Genomic DNA, 20,449 nt, shown 5'->3' on the forward strand with positions numbered 1-20,449 from the left:
AAGCAATTACACAAACTTTTCAGCAAAATTATGAGAAAAAAATATTACTTCCGAATCAAATAATTTTTTTTTTTTTTATTTAACAAAATAAAAATTTTAGACTTTTCCTCTCTGTCATTAATTTCTGCAAAATAAATAATACTTTATTTTTTTTTAATACGAATGAAAAGTTATAAAAATCTTAGGAACGAAAAAAAAAAGTTTATTACCAAAAAAAAGGTTATATAAAAACGTTCAATAGATATTAGAATAACAAAGGATCAGTAAAATCCAGAGGAAATCCCAAGACCGTTGAAAGTTTATTGTCGTAATGATTTCATACAGTCGGTAATTCTTTGAGCTTTTTTTCTTTTCACAGAAAACCTCTCAAAGGAATAAATTTTATTATTTTTTTTTTTTTTTTCAGGTTCAAGATATTGATCTGGATTTAGTAACTACTCGAAAATGGTAAAATATATATTTTTTTTCTCAATGTATATCTACATCTACTACAAAATCTATAACAGGTAATACATTTGTGTCACCATTGAAATAAAGAACTGAAATGACAGGACGAAAAATCGAGAAAAAAAAAACTATTTTGTGATTGATGGAAATACAGAATAAAAATAATGGCAAAAAAATTGACATTGAAAATAATATTCAATTTCTACGTTTCTATATCACGGTAAATCAAATGAATATTCAAAAGCTACATTCATCGTGCCCATCAATTATTATTGAATCGTATTCGTTTGAATTCTATCGAAATGTTTTTTATGCATAAGCGTTTTTTATATCAATAAAGTGTAGTTGAGTTTCATATTTCAATAAATTATTTAATACCCCAACTGAATTTTATGGATGCATTTAATTTACACGGAAAAATGTAAACTGTAAAATTCCGGGTAATTTTTATAGTTTCAAATAATACAGCGGATATTGGGGTGGCACAAATATAAATATAACACAACTTAATGTAGAAAGTGTAAAAGCCTCAATTTAAAATTCAATATTTAAAATATAATTAGTAGCTATTACTATTGTAAATAACGAATCTTTTATCTTAAAAAATTACAGTTTCAAACAGTAAAAATTGTCTTTTCAATATATAGTCTACACTATGAGATTTACCATTTGAAACAGTAAAAATTTTACTCTTAAAATATATATTTACCAGTCCAAGCAAGTCAATAATTATAGTTTAATTTTTAGCGTTGCATTCAAAATTTACCATTTTACTTTGTAAATATTGACGTTGCTTGTATCAAAAATTTAGTAACTGTATTTTATACCTTTTACATATCATGCGATCATTTTTAAGGTACGAAACGATAAATATCAAAGTCAAAATTCTTAATTATTACACTGAAAAAAATAAATTCTTGACTGGAGTGTAAATTTTCTTCGATTAAAAAAATATCAAGGAAGATTGAAAATTTCTTGAATGAAGTCAAAGTTTCTGAAGACAAGATAAATTTCTTGAGCCAAGAAAATTTCTTCTTGCTCCAAAATAATTTTTGTTTTTCCTTAAAATTTTCTTGGCGCAAGAAATTTGTTTTTTTTTTTTGTGTATACTTTAACATTTTTGACTTTGACTTGGCAAATATTACTGTTTGAAATAGACTAATAATAATTTTTTCCAGTTGATCATTACTTATTATAAATCGACTATTATTTATTACAGTTTCCTTTTTTCCGTTTACATATGAAATAAATACACAGCAATTTTTTTACATACCTATATTGAATTACTTGTGTTAAATAATAAATTTACTAAAAAAATTTTTTTAATTCTGATGAATAACTCGAAAAATAAATTTTATTTTTTTTATATTTTATTTATTTATCATTTGAAAAAAAAAACGAATCAATTGATAGCAACAATTTGTATCTAGTCGTTCACTCGACAATGTACAAAAAATTTTTACCCCAATTATTTTTTTTATCTTTCGAAAAACTGCACTGAAATTTATAACATTTTTTTTTTTTATTTAAAAGCTTTTTATTTTTTACAGCAAAGCAGAAAACGGGAAATTAAAAATTTTTTTTAAAATTGAATAAAAAGAAAGATGTGAGATAAAATGATAAAAGTGATATAATGACAGATTTTGGAATGAAATGGTCTCCAGAAAGATTTAATAGTCTCGGTAGTTTACAAAGGATGACTTGATATTAGTATAAAGTGTGCTTTTCGCTTCATCGACTTTTGCTTCGGACTCGATCTTTTCCATCTAGCTCAGAACATTTTCCGAAGCATCTTACTTCTGATATAAAGACATATATTTTATAGATTATCTGTACAATTATCATTAACAGCTATTCATCCTTTATAATACAATATTAACTCAAAAATTGCCATCTGGTAGAAAAAAAAAATACAATAGGAGGCAGTTAGAGATTTTCATTGAAAATGTTGAAATTTGCGTACTTAAAAAATTTTGTTGCCAATTACGGTCGTGTGTAACTAGCAGAAGAGGAAAAAAAAATAGGACCATTTGTTCTTCTATCGCATGATTATGTAATGAAAGTTGAAAATGTACATCCGCATCTCGACAAAATTGTGTTCGAAAAATACTATTATGTATCAACATAAAACAGCGAATTCTTAATTCAACTCCGGAAGAATAGAGGTTCTTTTTGACGGCTCCCGGATTCGCTTGGGAATGAAAATAAAGAAGCGTAAAAGGAATAAAATCAAAGGAACCAAGGTAAAGGCAAAAGCAAGAAAAAATTCCTGATAAAAGCTACAAACGCGGTCTACAAAGAGATTGGCCAGGGGGTTTGTTGAAAAAACTCTAGCCCTCTTAGGTCTTGGATGAAACTTTCAAAGAACTTCATCGGACAAAATACTCTTAGAAGATTATTTCCATTCTCAGTGTATTTATAAATTTCGCACAGAAGTATGTTACTAGTATCTTTCATTTTTTCAATCAATTACTGGCATTAATTTTCTGTTTTTTTTTTTTAATTAAAGCAGGATTTTAGCCAATTATACATTGTGATGAATTTCTCACACAAAAAAAATATATTTATTTATTTATTCCTCCGTAATTTTTATTTTTTTCTTTTAGAATTTCCCGCTAAAAAAATTAAAAAATTTTTCTGATTTATAATTATTTTTTAATACTAATTATCTCAATTTCTTTTTTTTTTTAAGCATAAATTATATTTAAAAAAATTATTTATCAAGCCTACTATTAATATACTCCCATTAAAAAAATTGTAAAGTATTTTTTGTTAAGTAATGTATTTTTAATTGAATTTTTTCTCGAATTAAAATATAAAAAAAAGAAAAGATAAAAACATGATGCAAAAACTCTTGTTAAATTAAAAAAAAAACTCTCCAAAATTTAATTATTATTTTAATATTTTCTAAAAATTTTTTTAATGTATTTTAATTAAAAAAAAAAAAAATAAATAAATTTCAACACACATACTTACGATAAAACGTAACTCCTAAAGATGACCAAAAAAAAAATTAACCGAAGCAATAAAACCCCTCAAAAAAATCACAACAAAAAGAACAATTAGTACTTGAATTTCATCTTAAATTTTACCATAATCGTTAATTGACTTCTGAAATGGCCACTCGAAAAGTTCGCGAGCATCGATCTCTGGACCCATCCATAAAACAAAATAATAACTACATTTTTTAAATTAAAATAATAATAATTAAAAATAAAAACTGGAAAATGGTGATCGAAAAAAAAGCTCCGAATACCGATCAGCGATCACACGTGGATGAGCGTGTGTACTACGTGCGTGGGTGGTAGCGTACTACTGAGCCGCTCGACGACGGGCTGTCGACGTTATCGCAAAGCGACGGGAACCGCGACCCAGCCACCCCTCGTCCATCTCCATCTCTCATCCCCGTTCGGTCCTTGCGCAAGCCGCCCAGGACAACTGTATCAACTCTACCTATAAACTCTTTCGAGCTCACTCTATAGCTACAACTATGTATCTTCATTTATATATATATTTCGTCCTGTTTTTAAATTTAAAGCGATTTCAACCGCTTTACATACTTACAAATTAACATTGTATTTTTTTTCAGAAAAAAAAAATTAAATTGTTTTAAATTTTAAACTCCTCTGATTATATTTTCCTCGATACTCTGTCGGTAGTTACATTACGTTGAATTTATGGCCTGGAATAAACAAGAACGCGAGTTGATGATGAAAAAAAAGTTTTGGAAGAAAATTCTACTGGAATAATTTGTAATTTTTTTTTTTTTTACGTAATTGGAATTAGAATAATAAATCTACTGGGGGATTATATCAGAGTTCCTTTTATTACATATCAAATTAAGTATTCTCGAGTTTTTTATTTCTCGATTGCTGTTTTTTTTTTTTTCTTCATTATTTTAATTTTTATTTTAATACTCAATTATTCGAGTCGAACTAATTAGCAGAAGAAATTAACTCGAGATTGTTTCTCGGTCTTTAAACAGGATAAATATTCTAATTGCTCATTAACGCTAATTAATATATGTTTGCGGTGTTAATTATGTATCGAGTTTACTTTCTATAAATTTGCTTTTAAATATTTATTTATTTTTTTTTTTTTTTATAGACATAACTGAGAAATTTTTTTTATTTAAATTGTATTTTTGAGAACTGATTAGAGATAATTAAAGACAGATAGCTTCATTAAGAAGGTAGCTACTTTTAAAAGATGTAAACTATTTGCTAAAATCAATTGAATACTGACTAATTATTCTACAAGTAGTAAACTGGTACCATAATCAGCCACTAGTGATTAAAGTCAATGTGCAGGTCACCAAAACTTAAAAAATTTTTTTTAAATCTTTAAAGTATTTAAAAAAATCAGTAAAATCCTAAAATGCTAAAATTCTTAAATTACTCACAAGAATCGATAAAATAGTTACTGAAATTGATCAAATATTTTTTAAAATAATTATGTACACAGTCAAAAATTTTACGACTCTAAAAAGTCTTAGATTTAAAAAAAAAAATAATTCTATGTCTACGATGAGCTGCATTAAATTTTTTATTTTATTTTACGGGAGAATCCGGTAAATTTTACTTGCATAATTTAAAAAGTATTACCCTTATTACTAGATGGTGATGCAGTAGACATTAGAGATCAAAAAGATTCATTTCTCGAGCTTCAACAAATGTATAATAATTTTTAAACATTTCATTTGTATGTAAAATCCCCTTCTCGTCACTTTGACGTGGCTTTTTTTTATCGACTTTTTTTCCCACGGCACTCTCGCTCTCTTATTATGTAAACTTAACTCGAGGATAACTTGACGTCAAGTTATAACTCGTAGTAATTTTTTTAGTCCTCTGGCTCTGAAGAAAATAAAATTAATATTAGACAGAACTTTGACGTCGGAATATTTAACATTAATTTTTTTCTCGCTCATTTAAACTAATTATCTTTCAAATGTTTATAATTAAAAAATAAAAATATTTAATATTGTTTTTGTTATTGTTGTTAATCAGCATTTCACGTAATCCTTGTTAAATCCAAGGAGCTTTTAAAGTGCTTTTCTTGCATTATCTGGCTGTCAGCCAGCGTCGGATTTCCTCACGTGGAAAGCAAGGAGATGGAGCCGCACTTTGTGCGAAAAAAAATTCTTCCGTGAGATACTAAGGGATTGAAAGACACACACAAGCACTCACCGACACTAAAGTTATCAACTCTTTTCAAAAGTTTCAGAGTAAACATGTGTGAGTGTGTAGTGTGTTAACTTCCCGAGGATTATTGTGTATCCGTGGATTATTGCAGGGTCCGCTAAGTTGCTTGTCCATCCGATTGGCACGTATAAGATACCACCCACCCCATGGAATTTCTCGGGCACATACCACGCATCGCACTGTAAACGGCTTACGAAATTCGGAAAATTCACTCGACACTTTATCCTTTGTTCCTATTTTACTTCGCTTAACGATCTGATTTGATCTTAGAAAAATTCTTTTCTCGAGATATACACACGAATGACCTTTCTTCGAGGGTAGAAAGCAGAAAGATAAAATTGAGACCTCAGAAAATTTATAATTAATTTTTTTCTAGTATTGCTGATACTTTTTTGATTTTTATACTGACACAATTGTTTTAAAATTATGATAAGGTCTATTGTTGGGTGGTAAAATGTTGGCAGTTAATTAAAAAAATTTTAGCTTGTGTCTTTTAGAATTTTACTAATTAAAATGAAACAATTAATTTTTTTAATTGTTTAATAAATTAAAAAAATTTTTAATTTTTTAATAAATTTTATAAATTAAAAAAATTTTACGAATTTAAAATAATTTTAAGAAATTTTCTAAATTTTGGGACAATTTTTAATTTCAGTAAGAATTTTATTCATTTTAGGAACTAATTCATTAATTTAAGAAATAAAGAAGGGAATTTTAAGAAGACTATACTATTTTTGTAACTAATTTAATTTTAAGACGTAAGTAAGGGTTTTTAGTGAGGATAGTTCTGATTTTGGGACTGATTTCCGGATTTTAAGAAGGACTATAGATAGATGAATAGATAAAAAATTTTATTTGACTCTGGAATATAACCTAAGCTCCCTCAGAGCCATCAGTATTTAATCCATTGGTTTACATCTGTTTACAATTATAATTTTTTTTTTAATCATTTTAAAACTTGGCGCATGATGGTAAAAATAAAAAATATTAATTCTTATTATTCCAGTTAATTGATGGTAATTGGTACATAAATTTAGCAAACGTGTAAAATTGAAAAAAACTTCCTTATATACTCCGAAAGGAAACGCAATACATATTTATGAAAATTTTGTCTTCCACATATATATATATACTTATAAATATAACAAACCGATGAGAATTTCCGACTCGCAATCGTCGTTCAAATGGAATTTGTGTCAGCGATATCGCAGCATTACATAATGAAATGTGACGGGCTTGTTATCAGACTGGACTAGTAAGCGTTTCAATATATATGTATATTTGTAAATATATATGTATATAGGAGTCTCGAGTAAATACAGTGAGTAAGAAATATATAGTAGAGAAAGCGAGGTTATGGTAGTAAACTCAGTAGTTTAGGATTTGGTTTGTAGTAGCTTGTGGAAGCCGATCGATGTTTGTCGCAAAACAGCAATAACCACAGTAACTATTCCAGCAGCAGTGTAGACCCGGTGATAGCTGTAGCAGCAAAACCAGCCAAGCCATTTATACACAGGATAGTTTCCAGTCGAGAAGCGAATAGAAGCATTTCAGGGTGACTAAAAGAGCAGTCAGTTCACCCTCTACTGCCGGGCGCCAAAAAGTCTAGCCAAATAAAAATAGGAGGTTATTACTCTCCAAACAACTATTCTCTTCGATCAATTACTTAAAATTGTATTACTTTTATTGTTTCTGTTAGACCGAAAAATTATCTTGTTTTTCCACCAAAAAAAAATTTTATTTATTTTGAAATTTAATCTATAATTAATTAAATCCTATTTTTCACTCATGAATCATTGAAATAATTAAAAAAGTATTAAAAAAAAAAAAATTAATCTACGGTCATAATGTACCTGAAAAAAATAACAATTTGTAGGTTCATATATCGGTTTTTTTATTGGGTAAAAAATTTAGTACAGCAGAAGTTTATAGCGACAATAATTTACATGATAGAACCATTAGAGCCAGTAGTAAATGGATCTGTAGATGTAACAACACATAAACTAGGTATTACATCTATATGTACATATATTATATTTACCGTATGCGAGTGGAGGTAAAATAAACGGCTTAAGTATCATTGCAATAGTTAAACCATTAACGGTTGCATGATAACTCGCGCCAACTGTTTCATTTTATCTTCATTGTTTATAAACATTTTATTATTATTAATGAAAAAAAATTTTTTTAATTATTATTATTATTATTATTATTATTATTATTATTATTATTATTATTATTATAAATTAAAAAAAAAATTTTTTTTAATTTTTAATTGCAACTGCTTGATACTTGGGAGCTTACGATAAAAAATTAAATACGGTGTGCAGTGTTTGTACTACATGCAATAGTGTAGGTTTGTACTATTTAGTTAGAGGAAAAGAAGAAGAATAGCAAGTACGTGCTTTAATCGTCGTTTAGCATACAAATAAGAGAGGATATTTCATGGCATCGACTTCCAATTTCTAGGCACGAAACATCTAGACGGATACCCTGCTCCCAATGAATATATTTATTCTATTCTATACACGTCGATAAAATACAAAATTCTATTCATTAATAAATCAATAAATAGAAATATATAATTGACTATTGATATTACTGTCAGTTTTTGTTATCAATAATTATTCAAAGTGAATGACAAATCGGCTTATGAACGCTTTTTGGCTTTAAAAATTTTTTTTTTTAATTTTAAAACAGAGTATGTCAAAAAAAAATTTTTTTTCTTATAAATTTGTACATTGTACTAATTTTCAAATTTTTGGAAGAAAAAAAATGATTAACAAGCCCTTCTGGCATTAGTAACGCGATATATCTACACATTGTAAGATAAAAATTTTTTTCTAGTCACCAAAATGCGACATTGATATATTTATGACAACCCTGGCTTGCTTTGTCTTTTTTTCTGTTAGATAGAATAAAATAAGAAAGAAAAAGTAATAAATTGCTATTAATTTTAGTTAAATGCTTGAGCTGAAGAAGGAGCGAATGAAATACATAAGATAACTTTTGAATAAATGAGCTTAATTTTTTTATCTTTTCTGTGAGACGAATTTACCCAAGACCGATTGTCTTACTTTATTTTTCTCGTTCTTATTATCCCTCTACTTCACCAGCCTATAACTTTCTTAACTTTATTACATGATATTGTAAAGCATTAAAAAACTGCTCTAGAATCGTAATTTTGGCCACAGTTTTGCTTATTCTTATAATAATTTAGATAAAAAATTTTTCTCTAATAATTTTCAAAATAATATATACTTTTTATCAAAAATTAAATTTTTAATTTTTTAAATTTATTAATTTTTTTTCAAAAATTTTTTCTTATATTCTAAAAATGTTAAAAAAATTTTTAATAAATAAATTGACTGCAATATTATTTTTTTTTCTTATCAAAAATAAAAAAATTACACAAAATTCGTAATTTTAACTTGGAATCTCTTTTAATGCAGTTTTCTGTTATAAAAAAATTTAAACACTCTCAAACTTTGAACTCTCTTAACATTTTTAACATTCAATAATAAAATATTTAATATTTAATAAACTCAAATATTATTTTATGCAGAGACGCTTTCTATTGAATAAATATCTCAGCTATTAAAATGAGATTTATGTATTTTTGTCCATAAACTTTTTACTAACGTCGTATAAGCCAGTCATGCAACAATTTAGTGCGTTATTTATAATAAAATTTAATAGACAATTTACACCAACTTTTTATGACCGAATTCTTGGAATACTTTACGATTAAAAGCTTATACTCTGCAAACTAAGCTTGAAAAAAATTTTTTGTTGCTTATAAAAATAATCTTAAAATAATAAGTAAACAGCTCTTAGATCAAAGTCTTGAACGGTAACTAAACAGGGCGATAAAAATGAAGATCAGATAAATTGTAACAAGTTTGAAAGGAGATTAATTGTAAAACGGTGAAGGAATAAAAGGAAGATGTGATTAATAGGACTGAAGTAGACGTCTTAGCTGGTGGAGTCTCGACAAAAGACTTATGGAATCGCAAAAAGCTCCTGATTGTGACTTTCCTCCAGCAGAACTAAAGAGTCGCCTAGTGAAAGCAAATCCCTACGGAGTATCTTTACTTTGAAAGGGTTTCTCATCAGTTCCAATAATCCCGTTATTTTTTTATGACATTTTTCTTCTTCTGTAGATTATCCGCGAGCAATGTATGATTTAAGTCTTTATCACCTTGGATTTTCACCGCGATTTATTTAAAGAAGCCATAAGAGATGAAAAAAGCTATATATGAAGGAAAAATGAAAAACAATCTTACGGTGCTTTTAATCAGGATTAGAATTGTGTGAAATTTTTAGATAAATAAAAAAAATGGAATTCATACAATACATTTTCGTTATAGTCGCTCAGAAAGTTCAATTTTTTAGCGCTATGTAGTTTCCGAAAAGCTACACGGAAAAAAGTAAAATGTAATAAATAATAGTCGATTTTAACAATTACTTTATAATATTTATTCTTTAAAGTTATTTTTTTGATTCAAATAAATTTTTTTAATGTAATATTAACTTATTAAATTCATATGGCGAAAAGATATTTAACTCGTAAATTTAATTAAGGAATATATAGATCGAATGGAACAATCAAATAATAGGATCTAGGAAATAGTTGGTGAAAATAAATAAAGAAGAAAAAAAAGAGTCCGATGAAGGAAAAAGAGGAAGAAAAAAAGTAGCACGGAAATTAATTTGTGGTAACGTCAAAAAAGGATTTTACAATATTGTACAAGAAACCGAAGAGTGTATAAAATACGTTAACGGAAAGCATCTGATGGTTTTCCAATATACCGCGGTACGCGTATAAAGTAAGTGAAAATTAAATTGAAAGAAAAGAAGAACAAAAAGTTGAGTATTTATAACTGTAGAGAAAAAAAATTGTAAATGACTTATTGACTCTTTATATTTTATTTCAAATTTTTTTTTTTCAGCTTTTTTGGTATTGACATTACATAAAATAAAAATGTAATTTTCTTATCTAAAGCTTTATGTATAAATTAACGCGGTAAAAAAAAATTTTTTTATAATTTATTTTTTTTTGCAAATTTGGTAAATTTGTGACTGGAAAAATTTTATTTTTAAATTAATTAATCGCAAAAAAAATTTCAAGTCGAATCAATAAAAGCTTTATTGAAAAAATAAAAAAAATATTCAATCTTTTAATCGGCTTTTTTCAAGCCTTATCTTTCATATGTTCGCTTTAAATTCATTTCAGCAAAAAAAAATTATTCGATAACTAAATATTGAAAATATCTTATCAAATATCTTTTGTCACTAAATTCATGTTACCAGCGTTAACTTTTAATCCTTATGAATCAGAGACAACTCACGGAAGTATTAAAGCCTATAGCTAAAAACAGTAATTATCTCATAGAAAAGCTCGCCGGTAAAGATACAACTTATGATATAATACTACTTTCTAGTCGCGTAATCCTGCGTCTTTGTCCCTAATAACCTGAATACCCAAGTGAAATATGTAAAACGTTATAAAAAAAATTATCTGTCATATTTGTTGCTACGCAGATTATTTACGACCTTCTAACTAATGGACATCATTTTCCATATTAAGATGGCTTAAAAAAAAAAGTCACAATTACATCGTATGTTTTATAATTATACTAATCATACTTAAGGAACTCATTATCATTATCAAAAGTTGCAGTAAGGAGCTTAACGTGAAAGAACTTTCGTTCTTTTGAAAATGCCAAGACAGAGATACAAAAATTATGTTGATTGAATGAAGAGAAATTATCAAAAGCTTTCAATTGTCGCTCGGTAATGAAAAAATAATAAAAAAGTGTTTAATGAAATAAGATAAACTAATCTATCAAATTTTTGAGAGTAAAATTTTTTTATTTTAATAATTTTTAAAGGGTCCTGCAACAATCACACTACCACTTAAACAAATTTTAATTAATTAATATTAATATTACTGAATAATTAACGAATATTACAATAAAAAATTCAACGAATTATTAATTTTATTGCAAAAGATTCTAATTTAGTAAAACAATTATTTGTTGAACAGAGTTCTAACTTCAACGATAACAATTTAGAGAAAAAAAGAGAATTTTTTTATGTAGTGTTGAAAATATTCAATAGAAGGCGACTGATCGCTGAATCTTCTCGCTACAAGAGAGTTAAGTTTGAGGTGATATAAAATAAAATTAATTTATTTTATTCCTTAAGTAGATTACTTGACAGATTTTTATTCTTATCAACTTATAAAAAGTTTTTATTTAATCATTAACTTTATAAAAAAAATTAAAAACTTTAGAAATTATTTTTTATATTAAAGGATGAATTGTGATGATGATAATAATAATAGTATATAAATACTCTTTCAATATTAATACCATCAATAAATTTTTTACGAACCAGAATTTTCTCAGCAATTTATTATGTATAGTGTTGTGATCTTGAACAAGAGAATGTCCAAGAATTTCTATAGCAGTATCGGCTTTCAAGTTACTTGTCATTCTGTACCAAGAATAGGAACGTGCAAACTGAAGTAGAAGGGATGCACAGCCGTGATTCTGTCGAGAAAAATTGATTTTCTTTAGAATTTCACATTTATTTTTCTTATTCCGAAGCTCCACTTTGAATTCATATTTTTCACTCGCCTCTCGGCGATTGGGTTAGTGGTTGATACTTCGGGTAGTCGTGAGGTCTCTCTATTTTTATTTGCCACACATTGAACAGAAATATTTTTATTACGAATTTTGCATTAAATATTTCATAATTAAAATGTAATAATTTTATTTGACTCTTTAATTTATTAGTAGAAAAATCATCCGAAAGAACATGTGGCGGTGACGTGTCGACGAAACTTTTCAAGTTTAATATTTTTTATTGCATTCGTACAAAATAAATTTTCTCTTAGAACTTTCGCACCAACTAACTGTAAAAAACAAAAAAAGAAAAGTGATATAATATAACAATGTTTCGAAATTTTCGACTTTTGTGCAATACTTCTCTATTTAGTTGTAGACAAAATATATTCGACACTTTTATGCACTAAACTTTCTTTGATTTAGTTTTAAAGTACGAGCTTTCTTGCAGAGGAAATTTCCTGTATAGAGCACAAGGATTTACAAGAAAAACTTTTTAATATCAATATTGAATATTTTTTGCTAATAATGAAAAAGTAGAAAAAAAAAAATGTCAAACTTTGATTAAAAATTAGTACATTTATTGTAAACATTACATTTTTTTTTTTTTTAATTTTACGACAAAGAATTTCTTTCCACAGATTTTTCTATGGTCTACCGATGAATAATAGCCGTTCAAAACCGCAGAAACTCGATTAATTGGATTTAGAGACGCGCCTGCTTTTGAAAAGCTGTCTTTACAAATTTATTTTATTTTATTTAACAAAAAAGTTCAATACTCTTTTTTTAGCATTAGCATTATTATTATTATTTTTTTTTTTTTTAAGTACAGTATTGTGGTACCATCTGTAGGGAAAATAAATATGAAAAGTGGTAGATGGAAAACTTGGTCGAACATTCAATTATAAATTCTAAAGGATCTGTTCCAATATCAAATTAGAAGCTTAGGCTCCATACTATTTAATTCAAATGTTTTATGCTGTAACATGACTGAAGGATTCATTTACATTCTGCAATACATCAGTTAACTCATTATTATCATTATTATTATTTTTTATTTTTATTATAAAAATAAAAAAAAGACAGCTCGAGTAAATATTTTTCTTCAAAATTTTAATTTTGTTGATTTTTGACGAAGTACATATATTTTTTATTCAAGTACTTTTTTCTTTTAATGTAAGGCCGATAAAATTAGTTCAAGATTTTATTTTTCTTGGTTCTCAAATATATTTGTACATTTTTTAATTAAATAGTGATTTTTTGCAATACTAATATCAAATCCTGATTATAAAATTAAAAAGATTTTTTTATGTTAAAAAAAATTACACGTAGTAGCAATTATGCTCTGTTAATTATTTTTTTATACAGAAATAATTTTTTTTGATGATGTAAAGATCTTTATTTTTAAAAAATTAAATTGACTTTTTTCCTTCAAATTTTGTAAATTCAAGAATATTTGGCTTGGATACACGGAAAAAATAAGATGACACTGGATATCATCCCAGATTATGCTAAGTGAAAAAAAATTTTCAGATAGTAGCCAGTATAATCCAGATTACAATAAGTATAATCCAGATATCACTGAGTATAATCTGGGATGATATCCAGTGTCATCTGGTTCTTTTCGCGTAGAGATCATTTTTTTAGAATAAAAATAAATAAATAAATAAATAAATAATAATAATAATTTAATAGAAAAAAATCACAAACTGAATAGTAAAATGGTTTCGCGGTTATTGTTTTATGTTTTATTGACCAAAAAAAAAAAATAAATAAAACAAAATAATAATAAAACGTTGAGTACTGTAGAATGCTTAGTATTACAGTAGAATGGTTGGTACCTGACATCTGACAGAGGCAGAGAGACATTGAGCGCAATATGTTCGAATGGGCGATGTTTACTAAGCTCTCAGTAACACCGCACTTGTGTTGATACTGGGAACCCTACCACCCACCACCCACTACCCTTTACATTTCAACTTATATATACTTAATACGTGCATGTATGGGTACGTAAATAAACCACATGAGTACATATGTATGTGGTTAAGATGAACCAGTGAAATCCTGCATGACACATGCCACAACGTGAATCTCAGCCACCGAAAAATATTATTCATTTTTCCATTTCATTCTGAAATATGTCACTCTAAAATAACGCCCGTGAATATCAAGCGAAATTTTGAATTTAAGATGCAAAACTAGTCATTTTTTTTTTTTTTTTTTTTTTTTTTTTTTTTTAAAAAAATATTTCATTATTGAATTTAATCGAGAGAAATTTTGTGGATGATTTATTAATTAATGGTATAATTGGAATTGGCGTTTGTGGAAACGAGAGCAAAGAACTAACCGAAAATCAATTAGTATTAATAATTAAGTAATAATGGATTTAATTATGAAAATGCTTTCAAAATAATTGGTCCGCAAGCTTAACGAGAAAGCTTCGCTCGGACGGTGTTAACCATTCTTGCAGAATAATTACGAGAGACGACCAAACAATGTGTACGAGGTACACTAAGAGAACTGTAATGTTGAACATATTGCCAGACAACTCTACAGTGTGCGAGCTGGTGTGAATGCAAACATATATATATATATATATATATATATATATTAGGGTGATTAAAAAAAAAAGAATATTTTTTTTTTCGTTTGGTACTCTGAAAAATAGGTTCCTAGACACCTCTAAGAAAGCCTCTCCAAGCATGAGTTCTTAATTGTAACGGGAAGGTCCTCCTTCTTACAGTTTTCTATTTTTTCTTATTATCAGATAGAAAAATTTATATCTCGCTTCCAACTACTTGAAAAAATATCTTGTTCCTTAGATTTTGTAGGAAATTGAATGCTCTACAAAAAAGGTCTCTTACGATTTTTTCGTAAACCCAACCGTTTAAAAGATATTAACGGTTAAAGTTTGATTATTTTTGGGAAAATTTTTTATTTCTTATGAATTTTATAACTCAATGAAAAAAAATCATTATGAATGATGAAACTCATAGTTTTGTAGGAAATTTACTGCTCTATAAAAATGGTCTCTTATGATTTTTCGATCAAGTTGAGCGTTTACGAGATATTCATCGTCAAACATCAATGCATATCAATTTTTCTAGTTTTTGATCAATAATTCGAAAAATTTCAATTTATTCTGTGAGTTTCAAGGAAATTTAGACAAATTCGAGTTTCTATGAATAGAAATATGTTATGAACTATTTTTTTAATTAGTTTTTTTAGTCTTGGACATGTTTGATTACATTAAAAAAAAAAATTAGTGCATTTTTTTAAATATATAATTCAATTTAGTGTGTTTCACATGTGTTTCACTTTTTTATCGAAGAATTTATTTATTTAATTATCAACTGCCATATAATTTTCAATATTTTCAACATAACGGTACACTTTTACTGTAAATAATTTCCTCTATTGCAGTTTGGGTAGTTTTTTCGATGTTCTTTGATAATTTGCAATAAGTATTGGAATTGCTCTTCATTTTTGTCAAGCATTGATTATACTCACTAACTAATGCAACAGCTCGTTCTGCTGAATCATTAACAACTTTCAATTGGTTAAAGTATTCTTTATTTTCAATGTAACTGTCATTAGTAGGCCACGATTCAATATCTTTATCAAGGAAGTCATATGGTAAACCAAAGATTTTAAAGAGATTTAAAGACTTTTTAGAAACAAAGTCACTCAGACTTTTTGCGTTAATGAATTCAAATCGTTTTTATCAATTATAAATTTTTTAGCTTTAGAATCTGTACCGTTACGAGTATTAACAGCTCCAACAATATTTTTTTACTTCCAATGAAACGGTATCGTCAAATAATGATAAAATGGCAAGTTCATCACTTAAATACCATAAATGCAAAATCATTTTTTCACAAGTTGCTGAAGAAATCAATGAATTGATATTTTTGTACTCGAATAAATTTTTCAAAAACTGCAAGTCATGATTAGCAGCAGTTGTTGCAGAAGTTGATGAAAACCAAGCTTTTAAATACAGTGTAACTATAAATATACAAATTTGCCGAAGACCGTCCAATTCTTTATTAGAAAGTTTAAATTCATTTCTGAATAGAAACATTTTTAAACTGTAAATTGCCTTCGCCATCCACCTAGCATGATGAATTGCACCAGGACGTTTGAAAAAAATTTCTTCTTGAGGCATTTCTCCAAGGAAAATCAACGACAATTCCAACAATTCTTTATAGTCATCTCGGGGTTGTAGTAACTATCAAAAACAATTAAAAATTTGTCAGAAACAAGAAAATTTTTTTCTTAAAATGGCAGTTAAATCATACCTGTAAGGATTGTGCAATTAAACTAGATATTTCATTTTTTTATCCAAAATGATATCAGCAACAACAGTATCTTCAATTCCAGATTTATAATTAGTTTTATTTATTTCATCCCATGATTTTTTAAATCTTCCGAACATTGGTACGTTTGGCCCAGATGACACAGGCCAATATACTTCAAATGCACTTCTCAATATGATCTCAAAAATGTGGTGACGACATGGTAACCAGATTAACTCTCTTCCCAAAGTCTTTTCAATTGCCTTACATGTACCGTTATGAATTCCTGTATAAAGAAAATAGATAACTATCGTTAAATTTAATATTTTCAACAAATTGTAGATTATATTTAAAATCCAAATGAGTAAATAATTCTCAATAATTTCAAAGGTGAAATTCAGTAAGCAATAAAAATTAAACTAGAACGTTAATAATTAAATATTTTTTAGATTAAATTATCATTGATAAGTTACCTGTATTAACTGCCGTCGTGTCAAAACACATCGCCTTAACATAATTAGTAATACCCCATTCACTCAATGTCGATAAAATGGCTGATGTTTGATTGTCTGCCGTCCCAGAATTCATTTTTGGAACCCCAAGTAATTGTTCGGTACCAAATGCAGTTAAAATAACTGGTAGCCGTTCCACAGATTTTGATCCAACAAGGTCATTCAGCATTTTTCCGTCCCAATGCACAACGTATTTATCGTGTGTCTTAGAGTTGTCATTAAGTCCTTTAGCAATGTCTTCTCTTTGAAGCATACGAGCTCGTTGAATTGAACTATAACTGAGCGTTGTATCTTCAATTTTAATACCTACTGCTAGTAAAACCGGAGCAATAATAAACATCGCATTTCTACTGCTGACATTAGCTCGGTCGAGTCCAAAAATGACTTCAGGAGTTAAGACATCAAGTTTTGCTCGTTTTGTCGGAATTGGAGGTTCATACTCTGAATCAGATCCAAAATTTTTAACTCCACTTAATGTATACGTAGAGAACGACTCTGATTTTTCACTTGGAACAATCGCATGACTGGTAGACGGTTGATCTAAGTCTGGAATAAGATCTGTTTTATAAATTAAACGAAGAAAATGTATAGAATTTATTCATTTTGATGACAAATAATTAAGAAAGGACTCCAAAAATTGTCTAGTCAAATGTCATCTAGTCATCTATGAAAAGTTACACTACTACCTGACTTTATAATAATTAAATATCTCAGATACTTACTACTCTCATCTATTCCCATCATAGTTGTGGTTAAGTTTGATACAGGTACATTATTAGAAAGAATCTCTTTATATGGGTACCGAATTTTTGATCCAAATACAACTTTCTAATATTATCATCAAGCACTTTTAAGGATTTTTCGCTCACAATGTCGAATAATTGTTCAAGATCAGTTTGAAATTTCATTTCCTTTTGGTTTTGCGCTGAATTCTTTTTATCGAAATTTTTTTGTAATTTTAACCATTGACTGTGATAGCGAAGAAATTTTTTGACTGCATTAGGAGCTCCACTAGTTGGAATCTGATTTTTTCTCCACAGTTCAATAACTTGGTCAACTGAATTTTTAGCACTTTGTTTGATTGAATACTTTAAAATTTTAAGTTGGTAGAAAAACACACGCATAACCTCTTTCACTTTTGGTAACTTACGTTCCGAAATTCTTTGTAGAGGTATTCCGATAAAACGTATTTCTTTATTCATTGTAGGTTAATTGATGATAAATAAATTTATGTGATGATTATAAGACTTATTTAAAATGAATTATTTTATTACGTATTCAAGATGATCAGTTTTAGGAACACTGAAAATACGGTATTAAATGGGTAGATACTGAAGATAGTTGAGAGTAAAAACATAAATGGCGTTAGTTTCAGAAGACAAACAGAAGAAGAAATGGAATTCAAAACAAAAATCCCCTCGAACGAAAATTTTATGTATATTTTGTGAAAAACAATTTAAAAATCCGCACTGAACAAATTTCATAATAATAAATGACAACGCGATTAAGATTTTAAATTATTAAAGATAAAATTGAAAAAAATATTATTAGAATAAAAACTTTCAAATGAATTTTTGAACAGAAAACATCTATAGGAGTTGCTTTTATAATAAAAACTCAAATTTGTCTAAATTTCCTTGAAACTCACAGAATAAATTGAAATTTTTCGAATTATTGATCAAAAACTAGAAAAATTGATATGCATTGATGTTTGACGATGAATATCTCGTAAACGCTCAACTTGATCGAAAAATCATAAGAGACCATTTTTATAGAGCAGTAAATTTCCTACAAAACTATGAGTTTCATCATTCATAATGATTTTTTTTCATTGAGTTATAAAATTCATAAGAAATAAAAAATTTTCCCAAAAATAATCAAACTTTAACCGTTAATATCTTTTAAACGGTTGGGTTTACGAAAAAATCGTAAGAGACCTTTTTTTGTAGAGCATTCAATTTCCTACAAAATCTAAGGAACAAGATATTTTTTCAAGTAGTTGGAAGCGAGATATAAATTTTTCTATCTGATAATAAGAAAAATAGAAAACTGTAAGAAGGAGGACCTTCCCGTTACAATTAAGAACTCATGCTTGGAGAGGCTTTCTTAGAGGTGTCTAGGAACCTATTTTTCAGAGTACCAAACGAAAAAAAAATATTCTTTTTTTTTAATCACCCTAATATATATATATATATATATATATATATATATATATATATATATATATATATATATATATATATATATATATATATATATATATATATATATATATATAATACATATTCTCCTGTGATATTGTACAAAACAACTTCTACTCTCTACTCTGCCTTTATATAATCTCATACCGCTCAAATCTATTTACACTACTATATTAATCTTATCTATGTACTTCATGTATTGTATATTAGTATAATATTGAATAGATTAGTTCATTTTGAGGCATATGTCAACTTTAAAATTAAGCTTACTATTTTTTTATTTCAAAATTATATTTTTTATGTCTCCATAATTTTTATGTGTTACTAAATATAACAAAAAAAAATTTTATTATTATTTTTATATATCTTGATTCAAAAATTTAATATTTTTGGCTTGAGAAATTCAAAATTTTTTATCAAGAGTAAATTATCTTTCTTCTAGAAGCAAATTCAAAAAAAAAATTTTTTTCTTAAATATAAATATTAATATTATCATTGAATCCATTTTGGAAGGTTTTTGTATCTATCTAGGGAATCTTAGCAAAATTTTTTTATATTTTAACAAAATTCTAATTCCTACATACCAAAATTTATATCCTAGAGAAAATAACTAATTTACTTGCTTTTAAAAATTCATTTAATTTATTTTTGTAATAGCTGAATTTAATCTTGAAAAATTAATTTTTCATAAAATATTGTCTTAATGACGACTTTCGATTCCAATTTTATCAATAATTAACTTATCAATTAACTTAAAAAAAATATGTGCTTGATTTTCTCATTTTCTTCTCAGTGATTTATTTTTGTCAAAAAATTTCCCGTAAACGGATCTAACACAAATAAATCTAAAACTCTTATCAGTAAGATTTTAAATTCCTGATCAATATACTAGTTCTAGAGAACAGTACTTAATAATACAGCGATCGGGTTTAGTTAGATATTATAATCGGCTTATAGTTGTAGCAATAGTTATAGTTGAAGCTCACCAAGGACACGTTGTGTTTCAAAGAGATATTAATATCTGTTAATGAGAGGATTTTGTGGTTGCGAAACAGAATTCTTCATCACCAGTTAACTTCGAAGCGTAGCTTACGTATAATACGGAATGTTACAAGTAATATTTAATAACAATTTACTACAAACTGAAAAAAAAAAAAA

The sequence above is a fragment of the Cotesia typhae genome, unplaced genomic scaffold, assembly GCF_013202065.1.
Source record: "Cotesia typhae breed Kobodo isofemale line unplaced genomic scaffold, CoteBio_Ctyphae scaffold_13, whole genome shotgun sequence".
Classification (NCBI taxonomy): domain Eukaryota; kingdom Metazoa; phylum Arthropoda; class Insecta; order Hymenoptera; family Braconidae; genus Cotesia; species Cotesia typhae.